Source organism: Leopardus geoffroyi, chromosome B2 (assembly GCF_018350155.1).
Source record: "Leopardus geoffroyi isolate Oge1 chromosome B2, O.geoffroyi_Oge1_pat1.0, whole genome shotgun sequence".
Classification (NCBI taxonomy): domain Eukaryota; kingdom Metazoa; phylum Chordata; class Mammalia; order Carnivora; family Felidae; genus Leopardus; species Leopardus geoffroyi.
In genome coordinates, this window is record NC_059332.1 from 75,710,526 (window position 1) to 75,736,239 (window position 25,714).

Here is a 25,714-nt window from a genome sequence, read left to right on the forward strand (position 1 = left end):
TAAGCTGAATTATACAGACTCACTCTTCATTCCTTGCGGGGCTTATTCTCAAGTCTTTTGATATTGCCTTTTTAGCATTCCACTGACCTTGTGCCAAGTTCTTTTCCTCTGCCAATCTTCTTCATCTGAAAACTCATTAATTTATTTTTGACTAGGGAACATATTTATGTAATCCAACCATAAAACCCAAGAGAATCTTTCTCTCCCTGTCCTTCATCTGCTCAATTCTTACAGTCCCCTCCCGAAGATAATCACTATAGTTAGTTTCCTATTTGCCTTTCTAGAATTTTTAGCAAATAAAAACTGATGCAATATATGTGCTTTCTCTTTTTTTTTAAACAAGTGTTAGACTTCTCTACGTAAAGTTTTGCACCTTGTTTTTTTTTTTTTCACTTAATGTCTTGAAAATATGTCCAAAGAAGTTCACAGAGTTTTTCTTTATTGTTATTCTTCCTTTTTAAATGCAAATTTTAGTTACTTAACACACAGTGTACTATTAGTTTCAGGCGTACATCCAGTGCCCATCATAACAAATGCACTCCTTAATACCCATCACCCATCTAGTCCATCCTCCACCCACTTCTATCAATCTTCAGTTTGTTTCTCTGTCTTTAAGAGTCTCTTGTGGTTTGTTTCCCTCTCTTCTCTCTCCCCCTCTCCTTACCATATGTTCATATGTTTTGTTTCTTAAACTCCACATATGAGTGAAATCATATAGTATTTGTCTTTCTCTGACTGACTTATTTCACTTAGCAGAATACATTCTAGCTCCATCCATGTCATGGTAAATGGCAAGATTTCATTCTTTTCTATGGCTGAGTAATATTCCATTGTGTTTATATACACCACATCTTCATTCACAGATCAGTCACTGGACATTTGGGCTCTCTGCATAGTTTGGCTACTGTTGATAATACTGCTATACATTGGGGTGCATGTACCCCTTCTAATCTACATTTTTTAATCCTTTGGGTAGATACCTAATAGTGCAATTGCTAGATCGTAGTGTACTTCTATTTTTAGTTTCTTGAGGAACACCCAGAGTGGCTATTCTCCAGAGTGGCTGCACCTGTTTGCATTTCCATCAACTGTGCAAGAGAGTTCCCCTTTCTCCACATCCTTGCCAACACCTGTTGTTTCTTATGTTGTTAACTTTAGCCATTCTGACAGGTGTGAGGTGGTACCTTCTTGTGGTTTTGATTTGTATTTCCCCGATGATGAATGATGTTGAGCACCTTTTCAACTTCTGTTGGCCATCTAGATGTCTTCTTTGTAAAAGTGTCTATTCATGTCTTCTGCCCCTTTCTTAACTGGGTCATTTGTTTTTCAGGTGTTGATTTTGAAAAGTTCTTTATGGATTTTGGATACTAACCCTTTATCGGATATGTTGTTTGCAAATATCTTCTCCCATTCCATAGGCTGCCTTTTAGTTTTGTTGATTATTTCTTTCACTGTGTAGAAATTTTTTACCTTGATGAAGTCCCAATAGTTCATGTTTGCTTTTGTTTCCCTTGCCTTTGGCAATGTGTCTAGTAAATATTTGCTCCAGTGAAGTCAAAGAAGTTATTGCTTGTGTTCTAGGATTTTGATGGTTCCCTGTCTCACATTTAGGCCTTTCATACATTTTGAATTTATTTTTGTGTGTGGTATAAGAAAGTGGTTCAGTTTCATTCTTCTGCATGTTGGTGTCCAGTTTTGCCAGCACAATTTGTTGAAGAGATTTTCTTCTTTCAATTGGATATTCTTTCCTGCTTTGTCAAAGATGAGTTGACCATATGGTTGTGGGTCCATTTCTGGGTTTTCTATTGTGTTCCATTAATCTATGTGTCTGTTTTTGTGCCAGACCATACTGCCTTAATGACTACAGCTTTGTGATAGAGCTTGAAATCTGGAATTGTGATGCTTCCAGTTTTGTTTTTCTTTTTCAGGATTGTTTTGGCTATTCAGGATCTTTTGTGGTTCCATACAAATTTTAGGATTATTTGTTCTAGTTTGCAAAAAATTCTGGTGGTATTTTGATAGGGATTGCTTTAAATGTGTAGATTGCTTTGGGTAGTTTAGGCAATTTAACAATGTTTATTCTTCCAATCCACGAGCATGGCATGCTTTTCCATTTCTTTGTGTCCTCTTCAATTTCTTTCATAAGTATTCTATAGTTTTCAGAGTACAGATCTTTTAACTCTTTAGTTAGGTTTATTCCTAGGTATCTTATTGTTTTTGGTGCAATTGCAAATGGGACTGAGTCCTTGATTTCTTTTTCTGCTGCTTCATTATTGGTATATAGAAATGCAACAGATTTCTGAACATTGATTTTATATCCTATGACTTTGCTGAATTTATGTGTTAGTTCTAGCCATTTTTTGGTGGAGTCTTTTGGGATTTCTAAATAGAGTATCACGTTGCGTGCAAATAGTGTAAGTTTGACTTCTTCCTTGCCTATTTGGGTACCTTTTATTTCTTTTTGTTATCTGATTGCTGAGGCTGACTTCCAGTGCTATATTAAATAGTAATGGTGAGACTGGACATTCTTGTCTTGTTCCTCACTATAGGGGAAAGGCTCTCAGTTTTTCCCCTTTGAGAATAATATTAGCTTTGAGTCTTTCGTATATGGCCTTTATAAAATGGAGGTATGTTCCTTCTATACCTACTTTGTTGAGGGTTTTTATCAAGAATGGATGCTGTATTTTGTCAAATGCTTTCTCTGATTCTATTGACAGGATCATATGATTCTTATCCTTTCTTTTATTAACATGGTATATGATTTGCAAATATTCAACCAGCCCTGCAACCCAGTAATAAATCCCACTTGATCATGGTGAATAATTCTTTTAATGTACTGTTGAATCTGATTTGCTGACATCTTGTTGAGAATTTTTGCATCCATGTTCATCAGGGTTATTGGCCTGTAATTCTCCTTTTTAGTGGGGTCTTTGTATGGTTTCAGAATTAAGGTAACTCTGGCTTCATACAATGAGTTTGGGAGTTTTCATTCTATTTCTATTTTTTGGAAGAGTTTGAGAAGAATAGATATTAACTCTTATTTGTATGGTAGAATTCCTCTGGGAGGCCATCTGGCCCAGGACTCTTGTTTATTGAGATATTTCTGATTACTGATTCAATTTCTTTGGTGATTATGGGTCTGTTCAAATTTTCTATTTCTTCCTGTTTGAGTTTTGGTAGTGTATGAGTTTCTAGGAATTTGTCCATTTCTTCCAGATTGCCCAGTTTGTTGGCATATAATTTTTCATAGTATTCTTTTATAATTGTATTTCTGCAATGTTGGTTGTGATCTCTCTCTTTCATTCATGACTTTATCTATTTGGGTCCTTTTTTTTTTTTTTTTTTTTTTGATAAGTCTGACTAGAAGTTTATCAATTCTGTTAATTCTTTCAAAGAACCAGCTCTTAGTTTCATTGATTTGTTCTACCATTTTTGTTTGTTTGTTTGTTTCTATATCATTTATTTCTGTTCTAATCTTTATTATTTCCCTTCTTCTGCTAGCTTCAGGCTTTATCTGCTGTTCCTTTTCTAGGTCCTTTAGATGTAAGGTGAGATTGAGTATTTGGGACCTTTCTTGGTTCTTGATATAAGCCTGAATTGAAATGTACTTTCCTCTTAGGACTGCCTTTGCTGCATCCTATAGGTTTTGGACTATAGTGTTTTCATTTTCATTTGCTTCCTTGTATTTTTAAATTTCTTCTTTAATTTCCTGGTTAACCCAACAATGCTTTAGTAGGATGTTCTTTAACCTCTATGTGTTTGAGGGATTTCCAAATTTTTTCTTGTGGTTTACTTCAAGTTTCATAGCATTGTGATCAGAAAATATGCATGGTATGATCTCAATACTTTTATACTTGTTGAGGGCTGTTTTGTGACCCAGTATGTGATCTATTCTGGAGAATGTTCCATGTGCATCCCAAAATAATGTGTATTCTGCTGCTTTAGGATGAAATGTTCTGAATATATCTGTTAAGTCCATCTGGCCCAGTGTGTCATTCAAGGCCATTGCTTCCTTGTTGGTTTTCTGCTTAGGTGTCTGTTAGGTTTCTTGCTGTAAGTGGGGTGTTAAAGTCCACTACTATTATTGTATTATTATCAATGAGTTTCTTTGTTATTATTAATTTATATATTTGGGTGCTTCAAGTTGGGGGCATATTTCTAATTGTTAGCTCTTCTTGATGGATAGACCCTGTAATTATGATGTAATGCCCTTTTTCATCTCTTGTTACAGTCTTTGTTTTTTTTTAATGTTTATTTACTTTAGAGAGAGACAGACAGACAGAGCGACAGAGGCAGAGACAGAGTGTGAGCGGGGGTAGAGCAGGGAGAGAGGGAGAGAGACACAGAATCCGAAGCAGGCTCCATGCTTTGAACTGTCAGCACAGAGCCCGACATGGGGCTTGAACTCACAAACTGTGAGATCATGACCTGAGCTGAAGTCAGATGCTTAACTGAATGAGCCACCCAGGCACCCCATGTTGTAAAATCTAGTTTGTCTGATGTAAGTATGGCTACTCTGGCTTTCTTTTGACATCTATTATCATGAAAGATGGCTCTCCATCCCCTCACTTTCCATCTGCAGGTATCTTTAGGTCTAACATGAGTCTCTTGTAGGTAACATATAGATGGATCTTGTTGGTTTTTGGGTTTTTTTAATTCATTCTGATACCATATGTGTTTTGATTGGAACATTTAGTCCATTTACATTCAGAGTGATTATTGAAGAATATGAACCTAGTGCCATTGAATTACCTGTAGAGTTGGTGTTTCTGGTGATGCTCTCTGGTCCTTTCTATTTTGTTGTTGTTGCTGCTGCTGCTGCTGCTGCTTTTGGTCTTTTTCTTTCTCCACTCAAAGAGTCCCCCTTAAAATTTCTTGCAGGGCTGGTTTAGTTGCCATAAACTCCTTTAGTTTTTGTTTGTCTGGGAAACTCTTTATCTCTTCTTCTACTTTGAATGACAGCCTTGCTGGATAGAATATTCTTGGCTGCATATTTTTTTCCATTCAGCATGTTGAATATACCTTGCCACTACTTTCTGGCTTGGCAAGTTTCTGTAGACAGATCTGCTGCAAACATTGTCAGTCTTCCCTTGTAAGTTAAAGACTTTTTTTCCCTTGCTGCTTTCAGGATTCTTTCCTTGTCAATGCGTTTTGTGAGTTTGACTATATGTCTTGACAATGGCTGGCTTTTGCTGAAATTAATGGGAATTCTATATGCTTCTTGGATTTTGATGTCTGTGCCCTTCCCCAGATTAGGGAAGTTTTCAGCCATAATTTGTTTACATAAACCTGCCCCTCTTTCTCTCTTTGGATCTTCTGGGACTTCTATGATACAAATGTTATCATGTTATAATAAATGGCTGAGTCTGTCTTCGTGATCCCTGACCTTTGTTTCCCTCTTCCTTTCAGCTTCATTATTTTCCACATTTTTACCCTCAATATCACTAATTTGCTCCTGTGCCTTGTCCATCTTCATTTTTATGGCCTCCATTTGGGTTTGCATCTTGGTTATAGCATTTTTAATTTGGGCCTGACTAAATTTTAGTTCTTTTGTCTCTGCAAAAAGTGGTTCTCAGCTGTCTTCTATGCTTTTTTCAAACCCAGCTAGTATCTGTATGATTGTTGTTTTAAATTCTAGTTCAGGCATCTTATTTATATCTGCATGGACTAAATCTCTGGCCATCATTTCTTCCTGTTCTTTCTTTTGAGGTGAATTCCCCCATCTTGTCATTTTGGAGGAAGAAACAACAACAACAATAATAATAGTATGAAATAAATTTTTTTAAAAAAAAATCAAATAAAAGAAGTTGGATCCTAGGTGTGTTTTGGTCTTCTTGTTAAGAGAAGCTTGATACAAAAAAAAGAGAGGGGCACCTGGGTGGCTCAGTCGGTTAAGCATCGGGTTTCAGCTCAGGTCATGATCTCACCACTCTTGAGTTCAAGCCCCTCATCAGGCTCTGTACTGACAGCTCAGAGCCTGGAGCCTGCTTTGGACTCTGTGTCTCCCTCTCTCTCTCTGCCCCTCTCCTGCTCATGCTCTGTCTCTCAAAAACAAATAAACATTAAAAAAAAATTTAAAAAGAGAAAAAAGAAAAGAGAGAAAAAAATTACTAATTAAAAAAATAATAAAATAAAAAATTTTGCTGTTTCTGTATCCAAGAAACAAAAACAACAATAACAACAAAAACAAAAACAGAAGCAACAACAACAACAAAGCAAACAAACAAATGGACAAATAAAAATACCCAAATAAAGCTAGGTCCAGTTTCCCCTATACAGGTGAACATGGGGGCTTGATGGCTCCTGGTGGGTCTTTTGCCTGTGGAGAAGCTGTATCCTCTCCACCAAATGCACTCCAAGCAGGGGAAGCACTTCTCTCTGCAATCCAGGGGATCCTCAGACCTCACTGCTTGATCCAGGGGCTCCACCCTGCTTCCTCATGGGAGTACCACCAGGGACTGACCTCTGAAACTTCAGACTCTGTGCTCCATTGTTTATAAGAAAAAACTGGCAAAAAACCCAAAAAACAAAAAACACCTTTCCCCCCCGTCAATGGTTTTGGGGGACAGTTTTCTTGTGCAGTCCCCTGTATGTGTTTTCATTCTTTCTATCTCGTTGCTTTCAGGGAGTGCTTTCTTGCACAAATCCAATGTGCTGCTCTCTCTCCCCCTCTTTCTCCTCTCCGCAAAAATGACTCCCTCCCTTCTGTGGCACTGTAGTTCTTCTCTTGCCCAACTTCTCCATACCAGCTACCTGCCGTGTTCTTTCCCTCAAATTGTGAAGATTTTCTTTAATCCCCAGATCGATTTCCTGGGTGTTCAAAATGGTTTGATGTTGATCTAGCTATGTTTGGGGGACAAGACAAGTCCAGGGTCCCCTTACTATTTTGCCATCTTAACTCCTCCCTCTTCATTCTTTTTGAAGATGGTAATAATCTATTGTATGACTACAACATAATATAACCAACCCCCAATTGATGGACAGTTAGTTTTGTGAAGATATTTGCTACACAATTTCACACCTGCAAACATATCTGGTGGATAAATTCTTGGGAGCGGAATTTCTATGTTAAATGAAACATATATACAATTGTAATTTTAATAGATAATGCCAAACCACACTCTCCCACTATAATAGGAGAGATCTTGTTTCCTCATACACTCACCAGTACAGTGTACTGCCAACATTATGATGTTTCCAGTCAAACAATGAAAACTCTTATGCTGGGGTACATTATATTTGCATTTCTCATATAGGTGAATGTGAAATACTTTCATTTATTTAAGAAACATTTTATAGGCATCATTTTCTTTGAACTGTTTATTCATACCTTTGCTGATTTTTCTGTGAACTGTTTATATCCTTTGGCCACTTTTCTAAATCTTATTGACATCTTATAAACTTTTTATATATTTTATATTCATGTTGGATCCTTTTTTTTTTTTTTTTTTTGTAAATTGTATTCGTTCGTATCCCCTGTCATGCTTCTCCTGTATCATGGGGGCTGGAAGCTGAAAAGTACATTTATTAGGCTCACTTTCCCCTCTGGATGCAATTTATATTGTATGAATAAAATGCACACCTATATTGCTTTGGAAAGTGGAAAGAAGGCAGAAATCATGTTCTCTTCCAGCAGTGAAGGCAGATGAGTGGGTTTCAGCTGCCAAGAGTATTTGCAGGAACCTTCAGGTTCCCCTCCTGGCCACCTTCCCCAGGACTATAGAGGCATTGTGAAGTGGACTGCAGTTTCCTGGTATGCATCAACAACAAAAATCAGCTGAAAAATCTTCTATAGTTCAGTAAAGGAGCATAGTATAAAACTAATATTCAAAAATTATATATATATATATATATATATATATATATATATATATATATTTCTCTATATATACATACTTATAGTCAATATAACAGAATGGTGGAATGAAAGAGCCTATTAACAATAGTGACAAATAGGGGTGCCTGGGTGGCTCAGTCGGTTAAGCGTCCCACTTCGGCTCAGGTCATGATCTCGCGGTCCGTGAGTTCGAGCCCCGCGTCGGGCTCTGTGCTGACAGCTCAGAGCCTGGAGCCTGTTTCGGATTCTGTGTCTCCCTCTCTCTGAACCTTCCCCGTTCATGCTCTGTCTCTCTCTGTCTCAAAAATAAATAAACGTTAAAAAAAATTAAAAAAACAATAGTGACAAATAAGAGAAAATATCAGAAACTAAAGGTAGTAATAATTAGGCAAAAACCTATATGAATTAAATGATAAAATGCTCCTAAGGAAAAATAAGACTTAGATAAATAGAAAGGCATTTATCTTCTCAGATGGTAAAACTCATTAGCATAAAGAATTTATTTGGGATTTTCCTTGTTACTTAGTCTGGTCAATTTTGGTGACTGTTCGGGAGTCTGGGTGGCTCAGTTGGTCAAGCATCTGACTCTTGATTCCGATTGAGGTCATGATCTCACAGTTTCATAAGTTCAAATCCCACATCAGGCTCTGTGCTGACAGTGTGGAGCCTCTTTGGGATGCTCTCTCTCACTCTCTCTCTGCCCACCCCCCACTCATGCTTGCTCTCTCTCTCTCAAAAATAAATAAATCAAGTAAAAAACTTTTTTTTTGGTGACTGTACCATGGATGCTTAAAAATATATAGTCTCTATTTTTTGTTTTTGTTTTTGTTTTTTAAATGTTTATTTATTTTGAGAGAGAGAGAGAGAGAGAGAGAGCAGGGGAGGGGCAGTGACAGAGGGAGAGAGACTCCCCAGGCTCCACATTGTCACAGTGAGTCCAACGCAGGGCTTGATTCCACAAACCATGAGATCAGGACCTGAGCTGAAATCAAGGGTCAGGGGCTTAACCAACTGAGCCAGCCACCCAGGTGCCTTTCTACTTTTTGAATATCAGATATCTATTAATTTATCTATCCTATTAATTTTGTGATCTAAGTTTTCTATATTCTTGTCTTTTTCCAATTTATCTCTCATGGACTGAAAGATGGATTAAAGTCTCCTGCTAGAAATGTTTTTGTCCATTTCTGGTATTTCCTATCCTTTCTGAATTATGAAAATGTATCTGTGTTATTTTGTGCTTAAGTAAATATTTCTAGCTGTCACACACTTATCATTAATTGCAAATTTTAGGATTATAAAATGCCTTTTTATTGTCTTCTTTAACTTTCTTTTTCTGGTAATCCACTTACTCTGATATTACAGTTGAAATGTCTGCTTTCTTTTGGTTTATATTTACCTGATATGTGTAATTTTACCGAGACATTTATTTTTCATTTCTCTGAATCACTTTGTTTTAGCTTGAAACTGTGTTTTACCTTTTGATCTAGTCTACAATTCTTTTTCTTTTCATAGATGAGGTAAATCCACGTATATTTATTAATTTGAAAAATACTTGTGGGCTTCATCTTATTATATTTTTTATATTTGTTGGTTTTATAGTTTTAAGAAAGCATTTTACTCCATGATCTGTTTTCTTTATTTTGATATGGGTGTTTCATTTTATATTTAGAAAATTCAGTGTTTTGTGGTTACTTGTGTAATTCTAAATATATAATCCCCTTAGCCTTTTAATTTTTTAGACACAATATCTCTTTTTCCCTGCTATGAACAGATGATTAGCTTATTTGCACATCATTCTCTCAACTTCCTCCCCCTGCCCTCCCAATTTTGATCAATAATATATTTTTAAAATTTACCTTTGTGCAACTTATATATGCTCGTATTTCTATTACTTCACTTCCAACTTTAAATGATTTCACTCAGATACATTACAGATCATTGTACTTACTCTTCCTCTCACCTTTTTCCCTTATGCCCATTTCAATCTGTGATACTTAAATTACTTTTATACTGCTGGGCATACAACATTTACATTTTTCTATTGCCGGGAGGGTATAATGTTTACCATTTTGTTTCTTTCCCTCTAATCTTTATATTGTCTTTTCTTATTTCTTTTTTTTTTTTTTTTTTTTTTTGGTAATTCCAAATATGTGTCGGATTTCCTTAGTCTGTTTCTGTATCGTTTTCTCCCTAATTCTTTTCAACTTTTAAAGAAATAAATTTCTTTTTTGTTTTGATGATTTTGCCGTGTTTATTTTATTTGATTTGTGGTCCCTCCAATTTTGCCTTATTTCTATGATTTTTTTTTTCCTGTTGATTCTCTGCTTGTTTCCACTGGCTCACCTTTCATCAATACCCATTGATTCGCCATCCCTTCCCTGAGTTCTTACATTGCTGTTTTCTGATCGCCTTATAGAGAGTTAATAGCTTCAATCATTTTTTAAGCCCATGTGGCTTCCTGTCCTGTTTCTCACTCTCCACTTAATCAATGAAATTCTATGTTTACTTGAAACTTTTGCCATCAGAACAGGGATATATTATCCAGGCAATCTCTGCAATGTACAGCAATTCATGAAAATAGATGGGGCGTAAATGGAAAGAAATAGTGCTTTCTCTTTAATGGAAAGATAGTGTTTGACAAATATTAATAAAACATAGGGTTAGACTTTATGGAATTTTTATTGACAAGACATCAAGTTTAAGCTTGTGTTTGAAAGAAGATTATAGTATAGGAAAGTAGTATGAGAAATGACCTAGTAGAAATGTAATGATTGTGGTCCTTGGAGAGAACCTAAGTCAGCAAATTCACTATTGTCATACAACAGCTGGGAACTCATGAGACCTAAATTGTGAAGCAATACCAACCCAAGTTCTTGTATATATGCCCAGGGAGGGATGTAATACCAATAGTTGTGAATAAGATGGTTTAATGAATTTTTTATATTTTTTAAATAAAATATATTAATCTAAGCTCTATAACCATGCTTATCTTGTATTCTAAATTTTACTGAAATGCTCAGGAAAAGAATATGCTACTTGGACACTTATGAAATGAAATATATCCTCATGGATGTGCTATGCATTCCTCCATAAATATCTCATAGTACTGTATGTGGCCTATTCCACAACTTTAGAAACTGTAGAAATCTCTAGTTAATAATATGCATGCTGAAGTACTTAGGGGGTATGTACTGATGTCTGTAATTTACTTTAAAATGCATAAAAATAAGACAGATTGATAAGTGGACAGAGGGTGGACCAATGGATACTTATATGAAAAAGCAAGTATAGTGAAATGTTAATGATAGAATCTAGGTGATGTTCACTCTAAAATTATTTCAACTTTACTGTATACTTGAAAATTTTCATTGTAAAATGTTGGGGGAAATATGGACATAAAAGAGGGGCACGTGGGTGGCTCGGTCGGTTGAGTGTCCGACTTCGGCTCAGGTCATGATCTCACAGTTCGTGAGTTTGAGCCCCGTGTCAGGCTCTGTGCTGACAGCTCAGAGCCTGGAGCCTGCTTCAGATTTTGTCTCCCTCTCTCTCTCTGCTCCTCCCCTGCTCACACGCTGTCTGTTTCTCTCAAAAATAAATAAATATTTTTAAAAAATATAAAAAAAAAGAAATTACTGTAGTTGTTACAATATATAATTACTACAGTTTAGTCGCTGATTTCATGGTATTTAATTCCAATTGGTAAAGCTGGAGGAGTCAGTCACAACAGCTTGATGATTTCTCTCTATTCTGCCTTTTTCTCAAAGTTGTCTAACTGGCCTGCTAAATTAAGAGGTTGGGTTGTCCTAACTCAAATGTCCACGGTAAGAGGCTCCTGGCCAGGATCCCTTCAAGAATGGAGGGACTAACACCCAGTGGAGCCAATTTCAGTGGAACCACTGCTAAAGCAATTCTCCTATTACTATTTTGAAACCAGAAAAATTACTTCCCAAGTAATCTTGTCCTGGAATTTCACTGGAAACAGCACAAGTTTTGTAGGTCATGGAGGAAACTTCCAAAGTGGGTATCCAGTTTTGTAACCCCCAGTTAGTCATCCAATATGTGGGTTCCATAAACTCCAACACTCTAAATTTTGGTCTCTTATCATAGATGGTAAGTCTGGATGCTAGATACCAACCTCAAATAGAGTATTTCTAGAGCTTGCCCAAATGTAGCAACTCAAATGGGTTGTTTTAATGAGGCCAAAGGGTACTGGCCTAACAGATTTCTTATTTATTTATTTTATTTTATTTTATTTTATTTTATTTTATTTTATTTTATTTTGAGGGAGAGAGTGTGCACATGTGCGTGCAAGCAGGGGAGGGGCAGAAGGAGAGGGAGAGATAGAATCTTAAGCAGGATTCGTGGCCAGCACAGAGCCCTATATATGGGGCTCAACTAAAGGTCATGAGATGATGACCTGAGCCGAAATCAAGAGTTGGATGCTTAACCTACTGAGCCACCCAGATGCCCCTGATGGATTTCCTTTAAAAGCTAGTTGCTAAGTTGTGGCCTTCTGTATAACATATAACTTGCTAACATCCAAATCTCATAGGTTAAGCCAAAGGTGTACATTTTAGTGGTGGATAGGACCACAATATGGTTACATAAGATGGTTTCTTGCCTTTCAATCACTTTTGTTAAAATCAGAAAGAAAAAAAAAATTCTGACTGTTGTGAGTTGAATAGTGTCAACACAAAGATATGTTGAGGTCATTTTCCTTGGTACCTGTAACTGTGACCTTATTTGGGAAAAGGGTCTTTGCAGATGTAATTAAGATATAAGTTAAGATGAAGTAGGGAGGGCCCCTTATTCAATATGACTAGCATTCTTATAAGAAGAGAAAACAGAGAGATAGGTAGAGAGGAACACCGTGTGATGATGGAGGTAGATATTACAGCAATGCATCTGCAAGCCAAGGAATGATAAGATATTGGCAACCCCAGAGGCTAGGAGGGAGGCACAAGACAGACTCTCCCTCAGAGCCTCCAGAAGGGGCCAAACTTGCCGGTCCCTTGATTTCTGACTTCTAGCTTCCAGAACTGTGAGAGAATATATTTCTGTTGTTCTAAGCCACAGAGTTTGTGGAACTTTGCTACAGCAGCCCTAGGAAACTTAGATGCTGGCCATACTAAGGAGACCAGTGGATATAACCTCAAGGATCAATATGATCATAAATAATCTCTTTCTGTTTTCTACAATCTCACCACTCATTTCTTCATTTCTTAGAGCCACATCATGCATCAGTGATGCTTTAAACTTCACTTAGAAAAGATTGTAAAATAAAAATACAAGTAAAGATTCACCAGTAGAAACAGGTGACCCCAATATGTGGGTCATGTAGGTGGTTACTGCGACAAGACATTGTGGGTTGGATTATGATTTTACATAGAGAAGGAAGCTTATCACTCCCTTGATAAAATTCGTACTCTCCCTGCTAACAGGCTTCCTTTCTCCAAAAGAAAGAGAAAACGGAGAAAATAATTTTCTAGAAAGCCAAACAAAATTTAAGTAGGCTCTGGTTTATTTTATTGTTTCTTTTTTAAGTTTTTATTTCAATTCTGGTTAGTTAACATACAGTGTGATATTAGTTTCAGGTGTACAATACAGCAATTCAACACTTCCGTACAATACCTGGTGCTCATCACAAGTGCCTTCCTTAATCCCCATCACCTATTTCACCCATCCCTCCACCCAACTCCCCCTCTGGCAACCATCAGTTCCCTATGGTTAATAGTCTGTTTCTTGGTTTCTCTCTCTCTCCATGTCTCTGTCTCTTTCTCTCTCTTTCCTTTTGCTCACTTGTTGTGTTTCTTAAATTCCACATATAAGTGAAATCATATGGTATATGTCTTTCTCTGACTGACTTATTTCACTTACCACCATATACTCTAGCTCCAACCACATCGTTACAAATGGCAAGATTTCATTCTTCTTTTATGGCTGAATAATAGTCCATTATATTTTTATACCACATCTTCTTTATCCATTTGTCAATTGATGGACACTTGGTCCGGATCCATATCTTGGCTATTGTGAATAATGCTGCTATAAACATAGGGGCGCATGTAGCCCTTTGAATTAGGGTTTTTGTATTTTGGGGGTAAATAACCCAGTAAGTGCAATTGCTGGGTTGTACAGTAGTTCTATTTTTAACTTTTTGAGAAAACTCCATACTGTTTTCCCCAGTAGCTGCACCAATTTGCATTCCCACCAATAATGCATGAGGGTTCCTTTTTCTCCACATCCTCACCAACACTTGTTTCTTGTGTTGTTGATTTTGGCCATTCTGGCAAGTGTGAGATGCTATCTCATTGTAGTTTTGACTTGCGTTTCCCTGATGGTAAGTGATGATGAACATCTTTTCACGTGTCTGTGGGCCATCTGTATGTCTTCTTTGGAGAAATGTCTATTCATGTCTTCTGCCCATTTTTTAATTGGATTATTTAGTTTTTGGGTGTTGAGTTTTATAGGTTCATTATATATTTTGGATACTAATCCTTTATTGGATATGTCATTTGCAAATATCTTTTCCCATTCCATCGATTGCCTTTTAGTTTTGTTAATTATTTCCTTTGCTGTGTGGAAGCTTTTTATTTTGACAGAGTCCCAATAGTTTATTTTTGCTTTTGTTTCCCTTGCCTCAGGAGATGTATCTAGAAAAGAAAAAATGCTACAGCAAATGTCAAAGAGGTTATTGCCAGTGTTCTCTACTGGGATTTTTATGGTTTTAGGTCTCACATCTTGGTCTTTAATCCATTTTGAATTTATTTTTGTGTATAATGTAAGGAAGTGGTCCAGTTTCATTCTTTTGCATGTGGCTGTCCAGTTTTCCCAAAACCATTTGTTGAAGACATTGTCATTTTCCCATTGTTTATTCTTTCCTGCTTTACTGAAGATTGCCCATATAATTGCGAGTTCATTTCTGGTTTTTCTATTCCATTCTATTGATCTATGTGTCTATTTTTGTATCCATACCATCTGTTTTGATTACTACAGCTCTGTAATATAATTTGAAGTATAGAATTATGATGCCTCCAGCTTTGTATTTCTTTTTCAGGATTGCTTTGGCTATTCGAGGTCTTTTGTGGTTCCATACAATTTTAGGATTTTTATTCTAGTTCTGTCAAAAATTCTGTTGGTATTTTGATAGGGATTGCATTAAATGTGTAGATTCCTTTGGGTAGTATAGACATCTTAACAATATTTGTTCTTTCAATCCATGAGCATGGAATATCTTTCCATTTCTTTGAGTCATCTTCAATTTCTTTCGTCAGTGTTTTATAGTTTTCAGAGTTTGGTTAAGTTTATTCCTGCGTATCTTTTTTTTTTTTTTTTTTTTTTGTGACTCCTGGCTTATTTTAAATAGGTTGTTTATTTCTGCTTTTGTCCTGATTTTCCTCACTAAACTCATACTTTTCTGGTCTTAGAAAGGGAGCACAAATATACATGAAGCTATGATAACATTTTTGTCTTTAGAAACAAAAAATGACATTTTTAAAAAATCATTTAGAACCATGGGCAGATTTTCCTTCCCTTGTTGTGATTTGCATGGTAAAGTCTTTAAAATTGGGCAAAAGGATGAAAGTAGAAGAGTAAAACTATGGCAATTTTCCTTTGTCCATTCAAAGAGCCACAGTGCTGGGAACCTGTATTTCAGGGCATCAGGAAATGACACAGTGGACTTTGAACTTTCCCAGACTCTAGGGTCACTTGCTATTATTTGGGTTTAACACAGCTACTAATTGGCTAGGAGGAAATAATTTGTATTACCTGGGCATTTCAAAGTGTGTGGCCTAGGATAAGCAAGATCATCTTGAACAATGACAGGAGCTGGATTTTACCTGAGGAAAACTTTAAAATATAATGTTTTTTTCAAGTTTTTATAATTTGCTATAAAATGTTTTTGCTCTGTTGCTACCCAGATATACCCTTGTGAATATGTTCTTACAGCTCTCTCAAAGCATACACTAGCACTTTGAATCACAGCATCAAAAATCATGATTGAATTTTTTTCCTTTCTTTTTGTTCGAAAGGCCTCAGATTCAGTTATAAAGAGACACGTGGAGCCCTAGGGTGATGCACTGGCTTGCTTAGGAAGGGTCAGGCTCATAAACACAAGTGTGAGCTCATAAATGTACTTTTCTGCTGGATATAAAAGTGCTAGTGTTGTAGCTGCAGGGGAATTTGATGGCACCCTTACATTGGGTGATATTGGGAGAGCCCTTTAGTTGGGGGTCTATAAACTGCGTGGTCTTCTGAATCCCAAACCCTATACTAGTCGAAGACCATGTAATTAATTCATGGCTTTAGGTGTTGCCTCCCCAATCCTTATCTGTGTATCCACTGGGGTTAAAAAGGAAATGTTGAACATGTTTTCCTTTCCCATTTTTCTTTTTTACACACTGAATTAAAGCCTTCATGTCCCCATTAGAATAGATGTTTTTTTCCCTAATATTTCTTCTTTGACTCTCTAGTCTCAAATAAAAATGACATCAAAACAATTTCTGAGCACATACTGCCTTTTCTTTCAAGGTTCTGTACTCTCATACTAATCCCATTTACAAACACATTGCCTATATTTATTTTGAATTCCCAGAATTCCCGGGTCATACAACAACAATAATTTAGCCAGACATTATTAGGGACATTAGGGAATTGGGGGAAAGTTGGCCTATAAAGAAAATATATCTGCCAGCTCCATCAGCATGAAGACTGGGACCTTGTTTCTTTCTTTGTTTTTTTGTATACTCCATTGCCTTTTAGTGCTGGGTTGTCCAGCCTTACTCTACTCGCCTGAGGAGGCATCTCAGACCTTTATTTTTGGAACACAGCTCTGGAAATTGTTTTGTGGTTATTATCATTTACTTCACAAACTTATACATATTGCAGTACGTATAAGCCGTTAAAGGAATGAAGTCTTTCAAAAGGTATCGGGCCTTTGCCTAGTGTAAGCAATACTTAGGCTGTTAGCTCTCACCATTTTGCTTGGAGCCAAGGTGCTCTTCCAAGAGGAGATAATGGAGTTTAAAGTAAAGAGAAAGATGTTTGCTTGATGAGATTGTTTCTTCAAAACACTTGCTACTTGAAGCTGGATGAAACTAAGAACAGAGAACACAGCTCTGGTAAAGAAGAGGCTTTGCTTATCTAATTTGTTTTATTCTGGTTAAGAAGAGCCCTCCTTCTCTAGGAATGCTTACAGAAATTTATGAAGATTGTAGAAAGAAACGACAGTCCATTCTAAAAAGAACATGTAGGCTGATTATACTTGAATAACACAATCTGCCAAGACTATAAAGTGGATTCTAGTTTGAACTGCCACTTCTCATTCTTTTTTTTTTTCTAAAAATTTTAATGTTTATTTATTGAGAGACAGACAGAGTGTGAGTTGGGGGAGGAGCAGAGAGAGAGGGAGACACAGAATCAGAAGCAGGCTCCAGGCTCTGAACTTTCAGTGCAAAGCCTGTCATGGGGCTCAAACTTGTGAACCACGAGATCATGACCTGAGCCCAAGTGGGAGGCTGAACTGATTGAGCCACCCACTTGCCCCACGACTTCTCATTCTTAAGAGAATGGTGATAATTTAGAGGAAGTTGTCTTAGCTGTAGAACCTTCTGAATTTTTTTTTTCTAAGGCTTTATTGAAGAAACTTAGAAATCAAGAGAGAGAGAGAGAAAGAGAGAGAGAAAGGGAGAGAATCCCAAGCAGGGTCTGCACTCTCATTGCAAGCCTCATGCAAGGCTTGATCCCACAAACCTTGAGACGATGACCTTAACCACAACCAAGAGTCAGACGCTTAACTGACTGAGCCTCCCAAGCACCCCTAGATTCCTGTGTGTGTCCCTGTGGCTCTTGTCCTCAATATTTCTATTGAATTAATTTCTGCCTTTTGTTCAGGGCACTTATTACTAAGTCTTTGTCTTATTATTTTTTTAATTGAAGTATAGTTGACAAATAATGTTACATTAGTTTCAGATGTACCACATAGCGATTTGACAAGTCTATACATTATTCTATGCTCACCACAAGTGTGGCTACCATTTGTCACCATACAGCTCTATTATAGTACCATTGACTATATTCCCTTTGCTGCATCTTTTATTCTTGTGACTTATTCATTCCATAACTGGAAGCCTGTATCTCCCACTCTTCTTCACCTATTTTCCCATTCCCTTCTACACCCCCACTCTGGCAACCAGCAGTGTGTTCTCTGTATTTCTGAGTCTGTTTTTGCTTTTTATTTGTTTGTATATTCATTTAGTTTTTTTAAAAGATTCTACATATAAGTGAAATCATATGGTATCTGTCTTTCTCTGTATACTTAATTCACTTAACATAATACCCTCTAAGTCCATCCACATAATCATAAATGGCAAGATCTCATCCCTTTTTATGACATTTCAATTCGTGTGTGTGTGTGTGTGTGTGTGTGCGTGTGTGTATGTATACCACATCTTCTTTATCCATTCATCTATTGATGGACACTTGGGTTGCTTTCATACTTTAGCTATTGTAAATAATGCTGCAATAAATGGGTGTTTATAAATCTTTTCAAATTAGTGCTTTTGTTTTCTTTGGGTAAGTAGTCAGCAGTGGAATTATTGGGTCATATAGTAGTTCTATTTTTAATTTTTTGAGGAACCTTCATATTGTTTTCTATAGAGGCTGTACAAACTTATATTCCCGCCAACAGTGTATGAGGGTTCCTTTTTTTCCCACATCTTCACCAATACTTGCCATTTCTTATTTTTTCTATTTTAGCCATTCTGACATGTACAAGGTGATATTTCACTGTAGTTTTGATTTGCATTTTCCTAATGATTAGTGATGTTGAGCATCTTGTCATGTGTCTGTTGGCCATCTGTATGCTTTCTTTAGAAAAATGTCTACTTAAGTACTCTGTCCATTTTTAAACTGGATTGTTTGGGATTTTTTTTGGTTTTGTGTTATAGAAATTTTTGTGTATTTTGGAATTAACCTCTTACCAGATATATCATTTGCAAATATTTTCTGTCATTCAGTAGATTGCCTTTTTGTTTGGTTGACGGTTTCCTTTGGTGTAGTTCCAATAGTTTAATTTTACTTTAGTTTCCCTTGCCTCAGGAGACATATCTAGAAAAATGTTCCTATGGCCAATGTCAAGATATTACTGCCTGTGTTTTCTTCTAGCAGTTTTATGGTTTCAGGTCTCACATTTAAGTTTTTAATCCATGTTGAATTTATTTCTGTGTATGGTATGAGAAAGTTTTCCCGTTTCATCCTTTTGCATTTGGTTGTCCAGTTTTGCCAGTACAATTTATTGAAAGACTGTCTTTTCCTATTGTATATTTTTGCCTCCTTTGTGATAGATTAATTGGCCATATAAGCATGGGTCTATTTCTGGGATCTCTATTCTGTTCTATTGAGCTGTGTGTCTGTTGTTGTGCCGGTACCATGCTGTTTTGATTGCTGTACTTTTGTGGTAAGTCTTGAAATTTGGGATTTTGATTCCTCTAGCTTTGTTCTTCTTTCTCAAGATTGTGTTAGCAAGTTAGGATCCTTGTTGGTTCATAAACTTTATTATTATTTGTTCTAGTTCTCTAAAGAATATTGTTGGTATTTTGATAAAGATTGCACTGAATCTGTAGTTTCCTTTTGGATAGTGTGGACATTTTAACAATATTAATTCTTCCAAACCATTAACATGGAATATCTTTCTATTTATTTGTGTCATCTTCATTTTTTTCAATCAGTGTTTTATAGTTCTTAGAGTATAAGCCTTTCACCTCTTTGGTTCGGTTTATTCCTAGATATTTTATTCTTTCTGGCATAATTGTAAATGGGATTAATTCCTTAATTTTTCTTTCTGCTACTTTGTTATCAGTGTATAGAAATGAAACCAATTTCTGTGTATTAATTTTGTATCCTGCAACCTTACTGAATTCATGTATCAGTTCTTATAGTTTTTTGGTGGAGTCTTTAAGGTTTTCTATTTGTAGCATCATGTCATCTGCATATAGTGACAGTTTTAATTCTTCCTTACCAATTCAAATGACTTTGATTTCTTTTCTTGTCTGACCACTGTGGCCAGGACTTCCAGTGCTATGTTGAATAAAAGTTGTGAGAGCAGACATCCTTGTTTTGTTTCTGATCTTAGGGGAAAAGCTCTCAGTTTTTCACCATTAAGTATGATGTTAGCTGTGAGTTTTTGCCATATGGCCTTTATTATGTTGAGGAATGTTTCCTCTAAACCCACTGTGTTGAGAGTTTTTATCAGAATGCATATTGTACCTTGACAGATGCTTTTTCTGCATCTATTGAGATGATCATATGATTTTTATTCTTGTTGATACAATGTATCACATTGATTGATTTGCAAATATTAAATAATTCTTGAATCCCCAGAATAAATCCCACTTGATTGTGTGAATGATCCTTCTAATGTATTGTTAAATGTAGTTTGATATTATTTTGTTGAGGATTTTTGCATCTATGTTCATCAGGGATATTGGCCAGTAGTTTTCTTTTTTTGTAGTGTCTATGTCTGCTTTCGATATCAGGGTAATGATGGCCTCCTAGAATGTATTTGGAAGCTTTCCCTCCTCATTTTTTTTTTTTTTTTTGAATAGTTTGAACAGTTAGGTATTAACTCTTCTTTAACTGTTTGGTATAATTTACCCCTGATGTCATTTGGTCCTGAACTTTTGTTTGTTGGAAGTTTTTAAATCACTGATTCAATTTTGTTACTAGTAATTAGTCTATTCAGGTTTTTTATTTCTTCCTGATTCAGTTTTGGAAGATTATATGTTTCTAGAAATTTATCCATTTCTTCGAGGTCATCTAATTTGTTGGCATATAATTAATTTCTCATAGAATTTCTTTATAATGTTTTGTATTTCTTTGGTGTCAATTATTAATTCTCCTCTTTCATTTCTGATTTTATTTATTTGTGCCCTCTCTCTTTTTCCAGCTAAAAGTTCATCAATTTTGTTTATCTTTTCAAAGAAACAGCTCCTTATATCATGATCTTTTCTATTGTTTTTTTAGCCTCTATTTTATTTATTTCTTCTCTGATATTTACTATTTCCTTCTTTCTACGAACCTTGAGCTCTGTTTGTTGTTCTTTTTCTAGTTCCGTTAGGTATAAATTTAAAAGTCTTTTTATAGTTATGAGTTAAAATCTGTTTCAATTACAGTTTATGCACTGAATCTTTGTCAGTTGGCTTGTAAGGGAGGGTTTGCTCCCATCCAGTATGCTCTGGCTCTTGCTGACCTGTTTCTCAGAACCTGAGGCACAAATAATCTCTCCCCATTGAGAACACCCCCAATGTGCCCCACCATAACACTGCCTGGGTAACCATTCAATCCCTCCCTCTACCCAGCAATACCAACTCTGGAAATTAAATGTAATTACTTAATGTTCAATATCACGTATTTTCCAAAAGCTCTAAAATGAGGAATTGTCAGCCTGGATAAGGAGCCCCTCAGGATATAACTGCCAGATCAAGGAATCTCAGCATTTAACAAAGTCAACCCTAGAAGTGTAATTTAAAGTTTTCTATAATTTACACTTGCACTTATAATTACCTTTTTATTGTCAGCCTTCTCCAAAACTTGTATGTTTTGTGAAGCAGGAACTGAGTTTATTTGGTCCACTAATATGTCCAGGACCTACTACAGAGCCAGGAATGTAAAGGCAATTAATAATGTTTGTTTTTCTTCATATTGTCATAGTAGCCAGGACTGGTGCTCAGTAAAGTGGGATGAATCACTGATATTTAGTCTGTCTGATACATACTGGATTAACTTGCATTAACTTCTGAGTTTTCCTATTCCCATTTTTTGTATTTCCAGTCACATTTTATATTTCCACTCACCTAGAAGATGCTTTCAATCATTTTTTTATGCCAAGAACAGGTTTGGCATATGGAAAGAGTTTATGGAATGAATAAACAGTCTTGGGAAGGTTATCTGGCATCTATAGGCAATACTAATTTGGAAGCCTGGACATATAACAGAGAACAGGAAAACAAATTTAAGACCCTCCACTCAGACCCAAATGATGAAGGCAGAACTGAGACAAGAGGGAAATTTCCAGGCTTTGGCAAGATGGTTGAATCAAAGCAGCAGTTTCTCACTTTGTCTACTATTTTGTGAGTGATCTCTGCTCACTTTCTGCTGGAGGTTCCCCAGCCCACATGCCAAGGTTTCCATGCATGTATTTTCTTAGGTAAAGGAATATTTTAAGATAGAGAATAACTTGGGGCGCCTGGGTGTCTCAGTCGGTTAAGCGTCCGACTTCGGCTCAGGTCATGATCTCACGGTCTGTGAGTTCGAGCCCCGTGTCGGGCTCTGTGCTGACAGCTCAGAGCCTGGAGCCTGCTTAGGATTCTGTGTCTTCCTCTCTCTCTGACCTTCCCCCATTCATGCTCTGTCTCTCTCTGTCTCAAAAATAAATAAACGTTAAAAAAAAAAAAAAAAGATAGGGAATAATTAAATGCTTTCAAATTTTGTGTTTAAAATATTCAATGGGGCGCCTGGGTGGCGCAGTCGGTTAAGCGTCCGACTTCAGCCAGGTCACGATCTCGCGGTCCGGGAGTTCGAGCCCCGCGTCGGGCTCTGGGCTGATGGCTCAGAGCCTGGAGCCTGTTTCTGATTCTGTGTCTCCCTCTCTCTCTGCCCTTCCCCCGTTCATGCTCTGTCTCTCTCTGTCCCAAAAATAAATAAACGTTGAAAAAAAAATTAAAATATTCAAAAAGGCAGCAAAGCAGAGTGGATAAGAACGTAGATTCTGGAGCAGACTCTAGATTTGAATTAGGTAAGCTATGTGGTCTTGAACAAGTTATTTGATTCCTTTCTTTCTCAGTTTCCTCATCTGGAATGATGGTAACAATACCTATGCTACTTCATATGGCTGTCATGGGGATGAAATGAGTTAATCTTTATAAATCTTATAAAGTACTCATAATAGTAAATGATATATAAATGTTAAATATAAACAATTGTCTTGGCAGGGAGGAAGATAAGGATATTGCCATGTATATTAGCCTCTGAAGTTTCTTATTCTGTTACAAATATTCTATATTTCATGTCTTCTTTTAGAGTATGCATATATCCATGATATTTCCTTGCGATATCTACTTGAGTTATCAATTTAAACCTTGCATCTGGTGTAGAATTAAACGGCACTTGCCCAATGAGATATCTGAAATGGAGCCCGCAGTCATTTGTTCTTTGATAACTCAGTTTTCATTCTGCTTCCACAATCTTGGGAAACATCCATTAGAAATTGGCAGAACTTCTGCTCTCTAATCAGCACTACACCCTGAGTTTTCCTCGGAAGCTGGAGGAAAGACCTGGTTTTCAAACAATGTAATTGCTGTTTAAAGACATACCTTGTTTAGTTTGTCTTGAGTCAAATGATTTCACCTGGTTCTGGCAGTGAACTGACAGCTCAGGTTCTCATCCACACTCCAGAGTTTCTAAGGTGACCAAAGCAATCACAGGCACGTTAATATTCTGGATTTAATCAGTAGACATACTGCTTCATGATTCACTTAAGTTGTACAGCAGAATCCTTTCAGGAGGACTGAAGGAAAGTAATTCTCCCTCCATCATGAGAAAGAAGTACTTGTGAACTTTGTGTTGTTATTGTTTTTTAAACAAGCCGCTATCTTACCAAGGTTGAGCCCAGAGGGATGAAAATGAAAATAAGAAGATATGGATAGAAAGTCAAAATGATTGGGAAGTCCAGGGACAAAGGTGGACTATATGACCTTATGTGGTAGGGTTGTCGAGAGGCAGAGCTGGAGGCAAGATGGAGGGATATGTGCCCAGGAACTCAATGATCCATACTCCTACCTGGAAAATATTAGTGTCCATACTTGACACGGTTGTCCTGCTTGATTGACTACATTGATTCAAATATTCCATCCAACTGGCGAGATTTGACAGTGTTTGGCATGACCATCCCTGCTTTGATGTTATGAGCTTAGCTAATTCAGTCAAAGAACAGTTTATAATGAAAGCCCTTTATTTTGAATCTGAGAGAAATCTGTTGGATGGGAATGATATCTCCACTTGGGTTTCTAAATTCCATCCTTTTTCCTCTTAATATTCACCTAAACTATCTCTTTCAAGACCAAGTCCCAGGTTCTTACATATGGCCAATCTCAAAGGCGAGTCAAAATGAACACTTGTGTTCCGTTTATGGAGCCTCCCAAGAAGGCATATCGTCCACTCCACATCCTGATGCCTGCTACTTGAAATTTGAGCTCACCCCTTTCTCTTTCTTTACTGTATTCCTGGCTGATCACAAAAATGGGACTATCATATCAGACTCACGCAAATCATAGATCTTACCTAGGGTCAAATTTTATTAATAATTTCAAGGAGACAAGTAATCAAAAGGCATAGCATAAGCATAGGCCAGTTTAGGACTGTCAGTGAAGGTTCCTAAGCCCTTTTTCAAAGTACTGGATTGATTCTGGCCCAGATGAATATATGAGGTCTCTATAGGATGTGTGCTGGTCAAATCACTTACCCAGAAGTAGCCCATTTAAGTCTTGAAAACTCTCCATTTTATACTCAGCTGGTTATGTAGCTTGCATGACTTTTCAGAGAACTCTGCCCCCCAAATTCACAGATGCCAACTTTGTTTACCAGAAGCAATACAGGTAGCTTTGTACTCGTGCTAAAAGTTTTTTTAGGGAGACTCTTCCCCTAGCAATTCAATTATTTTACCTGGCATAAAACCTGTCATTAGCATCTTTATAAAATTAGACCATATCACCTTCTTTATTTCCTGGGGATAACCTATGGAGAATAGATTACAGACCTGCTGTTAATCCTGTCCCAGACATAAAGTGGCTGCTTACTTGGAAAGCCTGGGGGAGCAATGCTCCGGGGAATCCAAGATGAAAGCTAACATCACGGAGTCCACTCTTCTTATCAAAGGAAAGAGCCATGTTATGAGACCTACCAAAAAAGCAGATAGTGAAAACTTTTCCTTTTTATTTAAGTTTTTATTTAAATTCCAGCTAGTTAACATATGGTGCAATATTGGTTTCAGATGCAGAATTTAGTGATTCATCACTTACATACAATACCTGGTGCTCATCACAAGTGCCCTCCTTAATATCCATCACCTGTTTAACCTATCCTCCCACCTCCCCTCCAGCAACCCTCAATTTGTTCTTTATAGTCAAGAGCCTGGGGGTAACTGGGTGGCTCTGTCAGTTAAGTGTCTGACTCTTATTCCAGCTCAGGTCATGATCTCATGGTTCCTGAGACTGAGCCCCACGTTGGACCCTGAGCTGACAGTTCAGAGGCTGCTTGGGATCCTCTCTATTCCTCCCTCTCTGACCCTCCCCTGATCGCACTCTCTCTCAAATATAAAATAAACATTTTAAAAAAAGGAGTTTGTTTTATGGTTTGTCTTTCTCTTTTTCTCCCTATGTCCATCTGTTTTAATTCTTAAATTCCACATATGAATGAAATCATGTTGTATTTGTCTTTCTGTAAGCGACTTATTTCGCTGAGCATAAGCTATCCACCTTGTGGCAAATAGCAAAATTTTGTTCTTTTTTTTTTTTTTTTAAGAGAGAGCACAAGTTGGGGAGGGGCAGAGAGAGAGGGAGAGAGAGAATCCCACACAGGCTCTGTACTGTGCGTGCAGAGCCTGATGCGGGGCTTGAACTTACAAACTGTGAGATCATGACCTGAGCCAGAACCAAGAGTCAGAGGTTTAACTGACTGAGCCACCCAGGTACCCCAAGATATCATTCTTTTTGATGGATGAGTAATATTTCATCATATATGTATACCACATCTTCTTTATCCACTCATCATTCAATGGACACTTGAGCTGTTTCCATAATTTGGCTATTGTAGATAATGCTG

At 36.9% G+C, this 25,714-nt stretch overlaps 1 pseudogene; it reads left to right on the top strand.

Moving 5' to 3' along the window:
• The window catches only part of LOC123609924, a 72,350-nt pseudogene that overhangs the window by 39,906 nt on the left and 6,730 nt on the right, over positions 1-25,714 (top strand).